This window comes from Arachis hypogaea, chromosome 11, assembly GCF_003086295.3.
Source record: "Arachis hypogaea cultivar Tifrunner chromosome 11, arahy.Tifrunner.gnm2.J5K5, whole genome shotgun sequence".
NCBI classification, from domain to species: Eukaryota; Viridiplantae; Streptophyta; class Magnoliopsida; order Fabales; family Fabaceae; genus Arachis; species Arachis hypogaea.
In genome coordinates, this window is record NC_092046.1 from 40896233 (window position 1) to 40909879 (window position 13647).

At 38.2% G+C, this 13647-nt stretch overlaps 1 non-coding gene across 1 annotated transcript; it reads right to left on the minus strand.

The window, feature by feature from the left end:
• Positions 1–12813: 12813 nt before the first annotated feature.
• Positions 12814–12921, minus strand: LOC112724754 (small nucleolar RNA R71). The gene has a single exon (XR_003163902.1). It is a non-coding gene; the product is annotated as a small nucleolar RNA R71 (small nucleolar RNA).
• Between the last annotated feature and the right edge of the window lie 726 nt (positions 12922–13647).

Here is a 13647-nt window from a genome sequence, read left to right on the forward strand (position 1 = left end):
TCACAATGGACCATCCTAGATATATTCTATTATGGTCTGTCTGAATTATCTAAGATGTCATTGGACCATTCTGCAGGTGGATCCATTCACCTAAAGAAAACGCCTGCAGAAACTCAGGAACTCATTGACATGGTTGCAAAAAACCAGCTCATGTACACTTCTGAAAGGAATCATGTGAGTAATGGGATGCCTCAGAGGAAGGGAGTTCTTGAAATTGATACTCTGAATGCCATATTGGCTCAGAATAAAATATTGACTCAGCAAGTCAATATGATTCCTCAGAGTCTGAATGGATTGCAAGCTGCATCCAACAGTACTCAAGAGGCATCTTCTGAAGAAGAAGCTTATGATCCTGAGAACCCTACAATAGCAGAGGTGAATTACATGGGGGAACCCTATGGAAATACCTATAATCCCTTATGGAGAAATCATCCAAATTTCTCATGGAAGGATCAACAAAAGCCTCAACAAGGCTTTAATAATGGTGGAAGAAACAGGTTTAGCAATAGCAAGCCTTTCCCATCATCCACTCAGCAACAGACAGAGAATTCTGAGCAGAATCTATCTAGCTTAGCAAATATAGTCTCTGATCTATCTAAGGCCACTCTAAGTTTCATGAATGAAACAAGATCCTCCATAAGAAATTTGGAGGCACAAGTGGGCCAGCTGAGTAAAAGAGTCACTAAAACTCCTCCTAGTACTCTCCCAAGCAATACAGAAGAGAATCCAAAAAGAGAGTGCAAGGCCATAACCTTACTTGGTGTGGCCGAACCCAAAGAGGAGGAGGAGGACGTGAATCCTAGTGAGGAAGACCTCCTGGGACGTTCAGTGACCAATAAGGAGTTTTCCTTTGAAGAACCAAAGGAATATGAGGCTCATCTAGAGACCATAGAGATTCCATTGAACCTCCTTTTACCATTCATGAGCTCTGATGACTATTCATCTTCTGAAGAAGATGAAGACATTGTTCAAGGGCAAGTTGCCCAGTATTTAGGAGAAATCATGAAGCTGAATGCCAAGCTATTTGGCAATGAGACTTGGGAAGATGAGCCTCCATTGCTCATTAATAAACTAAATATCTGGGTTCAGCACACTTTGCCTAAAAAAGAAACAGGATCCTGGTAAATTCCTAATTTCCTGTAACATAGGCACCATGACCTTTGAGAAGGCTCTGTGTGACCTGGGGTCAGGAATCAACTTAATGCCACTCTCTGTAATGGAGAAACTAGGGATCTTTAAGGTGCAAGCTGCCAGAATCTCATTAGAGATGGCAGACAACTCAAGAAAATAGGCTTATGGACAAGTATAGGACGTGTTAGTAAAGGTTGAAGGACTTTACATCCCTCCTGATTTCATAATCCTAGACACTGGGAAGGAGGAGGATGAATTCATCATCCTTGGAAGACCCTTCCTAGCCACAGCAAGAGCTGTGATTGATGTGGACAGAGGAGAGTTGGTCCTCTGATGAGCGGATATTTTATACGCTTTTTGGGGTTAATTTCATGTAGTTTTTAGTATGTTTTAGTTAGTTTTTAGTATATTTTCTTTAGTTTCTAGGCAAAATTCATATTTCTAGACTTTACTATGAGTTTGTGTGTTTTTCTGTAATTTCAGGTATTTTCTGGCTGAAATTGAGGGAGCTGAGCAAAAATCTGATTCAGGCTGAAAAAGGACTGCTGATGCTGTTGGATTCTGACCTCTCTGCACTCGGAATGGATTTTATGGAGCTATAGAAGTCCAATTGGAGCGCTCCCAATTGCGTTGGAAAGTAGACATCCAGGGCTTTCCCCCAATATATAATAGTCCATACTTTTCTCAAGGATAGACGACGTAAACTGGCGTTCAACGCCAGTTCCATGTTGCAGTCTGGCGTTAAACGCCAGAAACAAGTTACAAGTTGGAGTTAAACGCCCAAAACAGGTTACAACCTGGCGTTTAACTCTAGAAACAGCCTAAGCACGTGTAAAGCTTAAGTCTCAGCCCTAGCACACACCAAGTGGGTCCCAGAAGTGGATTTCTGCACTATCTATCATAGTTTACTCATTCTCTGTAAACCTAGATTACTAGCTTACTATTTAAACAACTTTTAGAGGATTATTTTGTATCTCATGACATTATAGATCTGAACTTTGTACTCTTTGACGGCATTAGTCTCTAAACTCTATTGTTGGGGGTGAGGAGCTCTGCTGTGTCTCGATGAATTAATACAATTACTTCTGTTTTCCATTCAAACACGCTTGTTTCTATCTAAGATATTTATTTGCACTTTAATATGATGAATGTGATGATCCGTGACACTCATCACCATTCTCAACCTATGAACGCGTGCCTGACAACCACCTCCGTTCTACATTAGATTGAATAAGTATCTCTTGGGTTCCTTAATCAGAATCTTCGTGGTATAAGCTAGAATCCATTGGCAGCATTCTTGAGAATCTGGAAAGTCTAAACCTTGTCTGTGGTATTCTGAGTAGGATTCATGGATTGAATGACTGTGACGAGCTTCAAACTCACAAAGGTTGGGCGTAGTGACAAACATAAAAGGACCAACGGATCCTATTCCAGCATGAGTGAGAACCGACAGATGATTAGCCGGGCGGTGACAGCGCACCTGGACCATTTTCACTGAGAGGACGGATGGTAGCTATTGACAACGGTGATCTACCAACATACAGCTTGCCATAGGAGGAACCTTGCGTGCGTGAAGAAGAAGACAGGGGGAAAGCAGAGATTCAGAAGACAAAGTATCTCCAAAACTCCAACATATTCTCCATTACTGCAGAACAAGTATTTATTTCATACTCTTTTATTTTTCGCAATTCAAACTGATAAATATAATTGATATCCTGACTAAGAGTTACAAGATAACCATAGATTGCTTCAAGCCAAGAATCTCCGTGGGATTCGACCCTTACTCACGTAAAGTATTACTTGGACGACCCAGTGCACTTGCTGGTTAGTGGTACGAGTTGTGAAAAGTGTGATTCACAATTCGTGCACCATATTTTTGGCGCCGTTGCCGGGGATTGTTTGAGTTTGAACAACTGACGGTGAATCTTGTTGCTTAGATTAGGAAGTTTTTGTCTTTTGTGACAAAGTCTTTTATTTTCTTTTCGAAAATTTTTCAAAAATATTATTTTTTTTCTTTATTGATTTTTAGTTTTTCCGTGAGTTTAGTGTCATGTTTTAAGTTTGGTGTCAATTGCATGTTTTTTTTTACATTTTCAAATTTGTGTTCATTGTTCTTTCTTAATCTTCAAGTTGTTCTTGTTTAATTCCCTTGTTTGATCTTTAGTTTTCCTTGTTTTGTGATTTTTCTTGTTTTTCTTGTGCATTTTCGAATTATTAGTATCCAAAAAAAATTTTAAAAATAAAATATCTTTATACATTAAATACCTTTGTTAAAACACTTTAAATTTATAGCTCAATTGGCTAGAGCGTTGTGCTTATGTTCTTGGTAATTGGCTATCTCCTTTTTAAAAAACTTTTTCAAAAATAATTTTTCTTTGATTAAATCTTGTGCCAAACTTTAAGTTTGGTGTTTTCTTGTTAACTTTGCTTTAGTTTTCGAAAATTTTATTGTGATTTTCTAAAAATTTTAAGTTTGGTGTCCTTTCTTCATGTTCTTGTTGTTCTTGTGAGTCTTCAAGGTGTTCTTGAGTTTTCCTTGTGTCTTGATCTTAAAATTTTTAAGTTTGGTGTTCCTTGGTATTTTTCCTCCAAAATTTTCGAAAATAAGAAGCAGTAGATCTAAAAATTTTAAGTCTTGTACCATTTTATTGTTTTTCTCTTTCCTCATTAAATTCAAAAATATCTTTTCTCTCTATTTTAAAGTGAATTTTCGAAAATTACTTTTAAAATTCAGATTTTTATTTCAAAATTTAAAATCTTTTTCAAAAAATCATATCCAAAATTTTTCAAATCTTCTTAATTAAGTAATTATTTTAGTCTTAAATTTTTTGTTCTTAATTTTCGAATTCTATATTTAATTTCAAACTATTTTATTCTCTTTTCTTTTATTATTTTTTTATTCGTTCCCTTTTTACAAAATAAAATAAAATAAAAATATATTCTATTTGCTATTCATATCAATTCCCTTTTCTCCATCATGGATCTAAGTGGAAATGAACAGTCCAAAAGGACTCTGGGGTCATATGCCAATCCCACTACTGCTTCATATGGGAGTAGTATCTGTATACCCTCCATTGGAGTCAGTAGCTTTGAGTTGAATCCTCAGCTCATTATCATGGTGCAGCAAAGTTACCAGTATTCCGGTCTTCCATAGGAAGAACCTACAGAGTTTCTGGCACAGTTTTTACAGATTGCTGACACAGTACCTGATAAAGAAGTAGATCAGGATGTCTATAGATTATTACTATTTTCATTTGCTGTAAAAGACCAAGCTAAGAGGTGGTTAAATAACCAACCTAAGGCTAGCATAAGGACATGGAAACAGCTGTCAGAAAAATTCCTGAATCAATACTTCCCTCCAAAACGGATGACACAGCTAAGGCTGGACATCCAAGGCTTTAAATAAGGAGATAATGAATCTCTTTATGATGCCTGGGAGAGATACAGAGAGATGCTAAGAAAATGCCCCTCTGAAATGTTTTCAGAATGGGTGCAGTTAGACATCTTCTATTATGGGCTTACAGAGAAAGCTCAGATTTCTCTAGACCACTCAGCTGGTGGATCTATACACATGAGAAAGACAATTGAAGAAGCTCAAGAGCTCATTGATACAGTTGCCAGAAATCAGCATCTGTACCTAAATAATGAATCTTCCATGAAAGAAGAGGCTAAAGCAGTAACTGCTGAACTCAGTCCTGCAGAACAAATTACTGAATTCAATCAGCAATTAAACTTTCTAACCAAACAGCTGGCCGAATTCAAGGAGATACTACAAGACACAAGAATGGCTAATATAAATATGGAGGTACAGTTGAAGCAAACAGAACAACAATTATCAAAATAAATAACAGAAGAGTGCCAAGCAGTTCAATTAAGAAGTGGAAAAACATTAAATACCTCACTTCAAGGCAGCAGGAAGCCAAGAAATGAACAAACTGCTATCCAAAATCCCTCTGAGGACAGTAAGATCCCAGAGAGGAATAATTCTGGCGTCCAAACTCCGGAAACAAGCAAGGAGTTGGCGTCAAACGCCCAATGGAAGCTCAGTTCTGGCATTCGAATGCCAGGAACAAGTAAGGAGTTGGCGTCCAATGCCAATCCAGCTTCTAACCCTGGCATTCAAATGCCAGTGAGGGATCAGACATACACAAGTGCTGATAACAACCCCTCTAAAAAGGCTTCTCCAACCACCTCTGTAGGAAATAAACCTGCAGCAACTAAGGTTAAGGACTATAAAGCCAAGACACCTTATCCTCAAAAACTCCGCCAAGAGAAGCAGGATAAGCAATTTGCTCGCTTTGCAGATTATCTCAGGACTCTTGAAATAATGATTCCGTTTGCAGAGGCACTTGAGCAAATACCTTCTTATGCCAAGTTCATGAAAGAGATCTTAAGTCATAAGAAGGATTGGAGAGAAACTGAAAGAGTTCTCCTCACTAAAGAATGCAGTGCAGTCATTCTGAAAAACTTTCCAGAAAAGCTTAAAGATCCCGGGAGCTTTCTGATACCATGCATATTAGAGGGTAATTGCACCAAGACAACTTTATGTGATCTTAGGGCAAGCATCAACCTAATACCTGCATCCACTATCAGAAAGCTTGGTTTAACTGAAGAAGTTAAACCAACCCAGATATGTCTCCAACTTGCTGATGGCTCCATTAAATACCCATCAGGCGTGATTGAGGACATGATTGTCAGGGTTGGGCCATTCACCTTTCCCACTAACTTTGTAGTCTGAAAATGGAGGAGCACAAGAGTGCTACTCTCATTCTAGGAAGACCTTTCCTAGCAACTGGACGAACTCTCATTGATGTCCAAAAGGGGAAAGTAACCCTGAGAGTCAATGAGGATGAGTTTAAGTTGAATGCTATCAAAGCCATGCATTATCCAGACACACCAAAAGACTGCATGAAAGTTGATCTCATTGACTCTTTGGTAGAGGAGGTCAACATGGCTGAGAGTCTCGAATCAGAGCTGGAAGACATCTTTAAAGATGTTCAGCCTGATTTGGAGGGTTCAGAGGAATTGAAAGAGCCTCTAAGACTTCCTCAGGAAGAGGAGAAACCTTCTAAACCTGAGCTCAAGCCATTACCACCATCCCTGAAATATGCATTTCTAGGAGAAGGTGACACTTTTCCAGTGATCATAAGCTCTGCTTTAAATCCACTAGAAGAGGAAGCACTAATTCAAGTGCTAAGGACACACAAGACAGCTCTTGGGTGGTCCATAAGTGACCTTAAGGGCATAAGCCCAGCTAGATGCATGCACAAAATCCTATTGGAGGATGATGCTAAGCCAGTGGTTCAACCACAGAGGCGGCTAAATCCAGCTATGAAGGAAGTGGTGCAGAAAGAGGTCACCAAATTACTGGAGGCTGGGATTATTTATCCTATTTCTGATAGCCCCTGGATGAGCCCTGTTCAAGTTGTTCCCAAGAAGGGAGGCATGACAGTGGTTCATAATAAAAAAAATGAACTGGTTCCTACAAGAACAGTTACAGGGTGGCGCATGTGTATTAACTACAGAAGGCTTAACACAGCCACCAGAAAGGATCATTTTCCTTTACCATTCATAGACCAGATGCTAGAGAGACGAGCAGGTCATGAATATTACTGCTTTTTGGATGGCTATTCAGGTTACAACCAAATTGCAGTAGATCCTCAGGACCAAGAGAAAATAGCATTCACATGTCCTTCAAAGTGGATTTTTTGGAGCTACAAAACTCGAAATGGCGCGCTTCCAATTGCGTTGGAAAGTAGACATCCAGGACTTTCCAGCAATATATAATAGTCCATACTTTGGTCAAGAATAGATGACGCAAACTGGCATTCAACGCCAGCTCTCTGCCCAATTCTGGCGTCCAGCGCCAGAAAAGGATCCAAAACCAGAGTTGAACGCCCAAACTGGCACAAATACTGGCGTTCAACTCCAAGAAGGACCTCTACACGTGCAACACTCAAAGCTCAGCCCAAGCACACACCAAGTGGGCCCCGAAAGTGGATTTATGCATCAATTACTTACTTCTGTAAACCCTAGTAGCTAGTTTATTATAAATAGGACATTTCACTATTGTATTTGACATCCGGAGTTTTATCTTTGGATCATAGAGTCTTGGTTACTCTGGTTCCCCTCTGGGGCCGAGACCAATGAACTCCATTATCACTTATGTATTTTCAACGGTAGAGTTTCTGCACTCCATAGATTAAGGTGTGGAGCTCTGCTGTTCCTCAAAGATTAATGCAAAGTACTACTGTTTTCTATTCAATTCATCTTATTTTGCTTCTAAGATATTCATTCGCTCTTCAATCTGAATGTGATGAACGTGACAATCATCATCATTCCCTATGAACGCGTGCCTGACAACCACTTCCGTTCTACCTTCGACTGAATGAGTATCTCTTAGATCTCTTAATCGGAATCTTCGTGGTGTAAGCTAGAATGATGGCGGCATTCAAGAGAATCCGGAAGGTCTAAACCTTGTCTGTGGTATTCCGAGTAGGATTCAATGATTGAATGACTGTGACGAACTTCAAACTCGCGATTGCCGGGCGTAGTGACAGACGCAAAAGGATAGTAAATCCTATTCCAGCAGGATCGAGAACCGACAGATGAATAGCCGTGCCGTGACAGGGTACGTTGACCATTTTCACTGAGAGGATAAGATGAAACCATTGACAAGGGTGATGCCTCCAGACGATTAGCCGTGCCGTGACAGGGCATTTGGATCATTTTCCCGAGAGAAGACCGAAAGTAGCCATTGACAATGGTGATGTATCACATAAAGCCAGCCATGGAAAGGAGTAAGACTGATTGGATGAAGATAGCAGTAAAGCAGAGGTTCAGAGGAACGAAAGCATCTCTATTCACTTATCTGAAATTCTCCCCAGTGATTTACATAAGTATTTCTATCCCTATCTTATTAATTATTTTCGAAAACCATATTACTATTTTATATCCACCTGACTGAGATTTACAAGGTGACTATAGCTTGCTTCATACCAACAATCTCCGTGGGATTCGACCCTTACTCACTTAAGGTATTACTTGGACGACCCAGTGCACTTGCTGGTTAGTTGTGCGAAGTTGTGAACCATGGTATTGGCATCATGTTTTTGGCGCCATTACCAGGGAAAGAAAGAGCGATGAATTTTACATAATTAAAGTGTAATAAAAAACACCCAAAACTAACCGGCAAGTGCACCGGGTCGCATCAAGTAATAAAAACTCACAGGAGTGAGGTCGATCCCACAGGGATTGATGGATCAAGCAATTTTAGTGGGTGATTAGTTTAGTCAAGCTAACATTGAGTGGTTGGGTGAAATTTTGAGAGCAGAATGTAAAATGCAGAGAATTTAAAGTTGCAGAAAATAAATGTGAAGAAACTTAAAGTGCAAGAAAAGTAAATTGCAGAGACTTAAATTGCAAGAAATATAAATTGCATCAAATGTAAAGGGAATTGGGAATTGGATTTGCAGAAATTAAACAAGGAAAAGTTAAATTGCAACAAGCAGAGAAGTAAAAGATGGATTTGATTGATTCGGAACCAAAACAGAAATGTAAATAAACATGAAAAGCAATAAACAGAGAATGTAAAATTGGAATTAAGATCTCAGGACCCAAGAGACTAGATAACCAAGTCTAGATCTCAATGCCTTCCTAGATCCAACAAGAACAATTGCAAGAGAAATTAAAGAAAAGTAAATTGCAGAAGCCAAGAGAAGGTGAAGTAGTAAACAGGAATGGAAATTCAATTGTGCAGAGAAAGTAAACAAGAAAATTCTCAAGGTGAGATTGAAACAGAATTTCTTCAATTCTCAACCCAAGATTCAAAACGAAATTGAAAACTAAGAGAGAGCTCTCAAATCCTAATGCTCCCTAGTGGAGCCAGCCTCCTCATAAATATGAAAATGATGCCTTATATAGGCTTTACAAAATGGAAATGAAAATGAAATTAAAAACAAATTACAATTAAATGAAATTCCTATTTTATCTATTTCTTGTGCCTTTGAGTGATGATCATTTGGGCCCTTGCTCTTGATGGAATTGGGTTGATAAAGGCCTTGGTTGATTGCTCTTGGAGTTTGAAGAGGAACCGAATTGAACCAATTGAACCGGTTTTGAAATTAGCCATAGTTGGACCTAACGTTTGAGCCAAAGTTAGGGGTCTAACTTTGGCCCTAACTTTTCCTAGCAGCAAGCATATTTCTCTGGTTTGGACGTTGGTGCCAACGTTAGGGGTCTAACTTTGACCCTAACGTTGGCCTCCCTTATGCACATTTATGGGGCCAACTTTGTCCTCTTGTCATGTTGCCAATTTTATGCCCAATATAGACTATCATATATGGTTGGAAAGCTCTGAATGTCAGCTTTCTAACCCACTTGGAATCACTTCAATTGGACATCTACAACTCAAGTTATGATCATTTGAAGAGGGCATGGTTGCTGGCTTTGGTGTGCAGCGTTTGAGGTAACGTTAGCCCTCAAACGTTGGCGAAAACGCCAGTTCTGGAGGCTCAAATGTATTGTCCACCCCATACTATTATACATTGTTGGAAAGCCCTGGATGTCTACTTTCCAATGCCGTTGGGAGCACATTATTTGGAGCTCTACAGCTCGAGTTATACTCCTTTGAAGGTGCAGAGGTCAGTTGGCTTCACTGCAGGTTGCCACCATGTTCGTTTATGCACATTGCGGGGCAGTTTTCTCCCTCAATTTTAGTGTCCACCATGCAGTGCCATATATGCTTGGAAAGCTCTTGATTCCTACTTTCCAATGCTTCTTGAATCACCTCATTTGGAGCTCTGTAGCTCAAGTTATTCTTGTTGGAAGTATACCCCTTGTATGCCTTGTGGTGTGTGGCGCCAACGTTAGCCTCCAAGTTAGGGGGCTAACGTTGGCGCAAACGTTGGCCCCTCTCCCTTATGTCTTCATGTGCCAACGTTAGCCTCTAAGTTAGGGGGCTAACGTTGGCGCAAACGTTGGATGGCCAGGGAGGAATTCATGTGCCAACGTTAGCCTCCAAGTTAGGGGGCTAACGTTGGCTCAAACGTGGGGAGCCCAGGGAGTAATCTTCATGCCCAACGTTAGCCTCCAAGTTAGGGGGCTAACTTTGGGGCTAACTTCATGCCTCCAGGTTCAATTTCACTTATTCCTCGCTTCACTCCTAGCCATTCCTCTTTGCTTCAACCTTTCTCCAAGCTTTCTTCACCTATCATTAATCAACCAAACACATCAAAGCTATGCTCAAAATCATGAGATATTCATTCTTTCATAATATGTGACAATTTTAGCATAAAACCTCATGAAATAGCATGAATTCATACATGGTTGATTAAATCAAAGGAAACATGAAAATCTACCCAATTGGCTTGCTTATGGCTCAAGAAAGTGCATAATTCAATTAAAAACAAAAGAAAAAGGCTAGTTAAAATAGGCTAAGATGACTTGTCATCACAAAGCCATGTCTAAATTCTTTTGGACTGAGGCTTCCAAACCATCAGCATAGAGGCAAGTTACATATTTGATAAGTAATGAGCAGTATGTTCTGATATCTTGCTGAAGCTTGGCTGGCCATTGGCCATGTCTAGTATTTTGGACCGGAGCTTTCATTGAAAGCTTGGCTGGCTAGTGAGCCATGTCTAATTCCTGGACTGAAGCTTTGGACTAAGAATGCAAGATTCCTGGAATTCATATTAAAAAAATTTTGGAATCCTTATTTTTCTTTTTCAATTAATTTTTCGAAAAATCTAAAAAAATTTTAGAAAATCATAAAAATCAAAAATATTTTTCTGTTTCTTGTTTGAGTCATGTGTCATGTTATAAGTTTGGTTTGCAATTGCATGTGCATCTTGCATTTTTTGAAAATTTTCATGCATTTATAGTGTTCTTCATGATCTTCAAGTTGTTCTTGGTAAGTCTTCTTGTTTGATCTTTGCATTTGCATGTTTTGTGTCTTTTCTTGTTTTTCATATGCATTCTTGAATTCTTAGTGTCTAAGCATTAAAGAATTCCAAGTTTGGTATCTTGCATGTTTTTCTTGCATTAAAAATTTTTCAAAAATATTTTCTTGGTGTTCATCTTGACATTCAAAGTGTTCTTGGTGTTCATCTTGACATTCATAGTATTCTTGCATGCATTCATTGTTTTAATCTAAAAATTTCATGCATTGCATCATTTTTCTTGTTTTTCTCTCTCATTATTAAAAATTCAAAAATCAAAAAAAAAAAAATCTTTCCCTCTTTTCTCTCATAATTTCGAAAATTAGATTTGACTTTTTCCAAAATTTTTAAAATCTAGTTGTTTTTATGAGTCAAATCAAATTTTCAATTTAAAAATCTTATCTTTTTCAAAATCTTTTTCAAAAATCAAATCTTTTTCATTTTTCTTAGTTATTTTCGAAAATTCTAAAAATATTTTTCAAAAATATTTTTCTTATTTTTATACCAAATTTTCGAAAATAACAATAACAATTAATGTTTTGATTCAAAAAAATTTTCAAGTTTGTTACTTGCTTGTTAAGAAAGATTCAAACTTTAAGTTCTAGAATCATATCTTGTGATTTCTTGTGAATCAAGTCATTAATTATGATTTTAAAAATTCAAATCTTTTTTAAAAACTAATTTCTATCATATCTTTTCAAAAATATCTTCTTATCTTATCTTTTTTTCAAAAATTTGATTTCAAAATATCTTCTCTAACTTCCCAACTCCTTATCTTTTCAAAATTGATTTTTGTTTCAACTAACTAACTAACTTTTTGTTTGTTTCTTACCTTTTTCAAAACCACCTAACTAACTCTCTCTATTTTCGAAAATATCTTCCCCCTTTTTCAAAAATTTCTTTTTAATTAACTAATTATTTTATTTTTATTTTGAATTTTCGAAAAAAACTACTAACCTTTTTCAAAAACTATTTTCAAAAATCACTAACTCTTTTTCAAAAATTATTTTCGAAATTTCCCCTCTCTCATCTTATTCTATTTATTTATTCATCTACTAACATCTCTCCCTCACCCACCAAAAATCCGAACCCTCTCTCTCTCTTTCTGAGTTCAGATTTTTCTCTTCTTATTTTCTTCTACTAACAATAAGGAACCTCTTTACTGTGACATAGAGGATTCTTCTTCTTTTCTTTTTCTCTCCTCTTTCTTATGAGCAGGGACAGAGAAAAAGGCATTCTTGTTGAAGCTGATCCAGAATCTGAAAGGACTCTGAAGAGGAAATTAAGAGAAGCTAAATCACAACAATCCAGAGACAACTTGATTGAAAATTTCGAACAAGTAAAGGAGATGGCAGCCGAACTCAACAACAATGCAAGGAGAATGCTTGGTGACTTTACTGCACCAAATTCCAATTTACATGGAAGAAGCATCTCCATTCCTGCCATTGGAGCAAACAACTTTGAGCTGAAACCTCAATTAGTTTCTCTGATGCAGCAGAACTGCAAGTTTCATGGACTTCCATCTGAAGATCCTTTTCAGTTCTTAACTGAATTCTTGCAGATATGTGATACTGTTAAGACTAATGGAGTAGATCCTGAAGTCTACAGGCTCATGCTTTTCCCTTTTGCTGTAAGAGACAGAGCTAGAGTATGGTTGGACTCTCAACCTAAGGATAGCCTGAACTCTTGGGATAAGCTGGTCAAGGCTTTCCTAGCCAAGTTCTTTCCTCCTCAAAAGCTGAGCAAGCTTAGAGTGGATGTTCAAACCTTCAAACAAAAAGATGGTGAATCCCTCTATGAAGCTTGGGAAAGATACAAGCAGCTGACCAAAAAGTGTCCTTCTGACATGCTTTCAGAATGGACCATCCTGGATATATTCTATGATGGTTTATCTGAGCTATCAAAGATGTTATTGGATACCTCTGCAGGTGGATCTATTCACCTACAGAAAACGCCTGCAGAAGCTCAAGAACTCATTGACATGGTTGCTAATAACCAGTTCATGTACACTTCTGAGAGGAATCCTGTGAGTAATGGGACGCCTATGAAGAAGGGTGTTCTTGAAGTTGATACTCTGAATGCTATATTGGCTCAGAACAAAATATTGACTCAGCAAGTCAATATGATTTCTCAGAGTTTGAATGGAATGCAAGCTGCATCCAACAGTACTCAAGAGGCATCTTCTGAAGAAGAAGCTTATGATCCTGAGAATCCTGCAATAGCAGAGGTGAATTACTTAGGTGAACCTTATGGAAACACCTATAACTCATCATGGAGAAATCATCCAAATTTCTCATGGAAGGATCAAAAGCCTCAACAAGGCTTTAATAATGGTGAAAGAAACAGGTTTAGCAATAGCAAGTCTTTTCCATCATCCACTCAGCAACAGACAGAGAATTCTGAGCAGAACCCATCTAGCTTAGCAAACTTAGTCTCTGATCTATCTAAGGCCACTGTGAGTTTCATGAATGAAACAAGGTCTTCTATTAGAAACTTGGAAGCACAAGTGGGCCATCTGAGTAAAAGGATCACTGAAATCCCTCCTAGCACTCTCCCAAGCAATACAGAAGAAAATCCA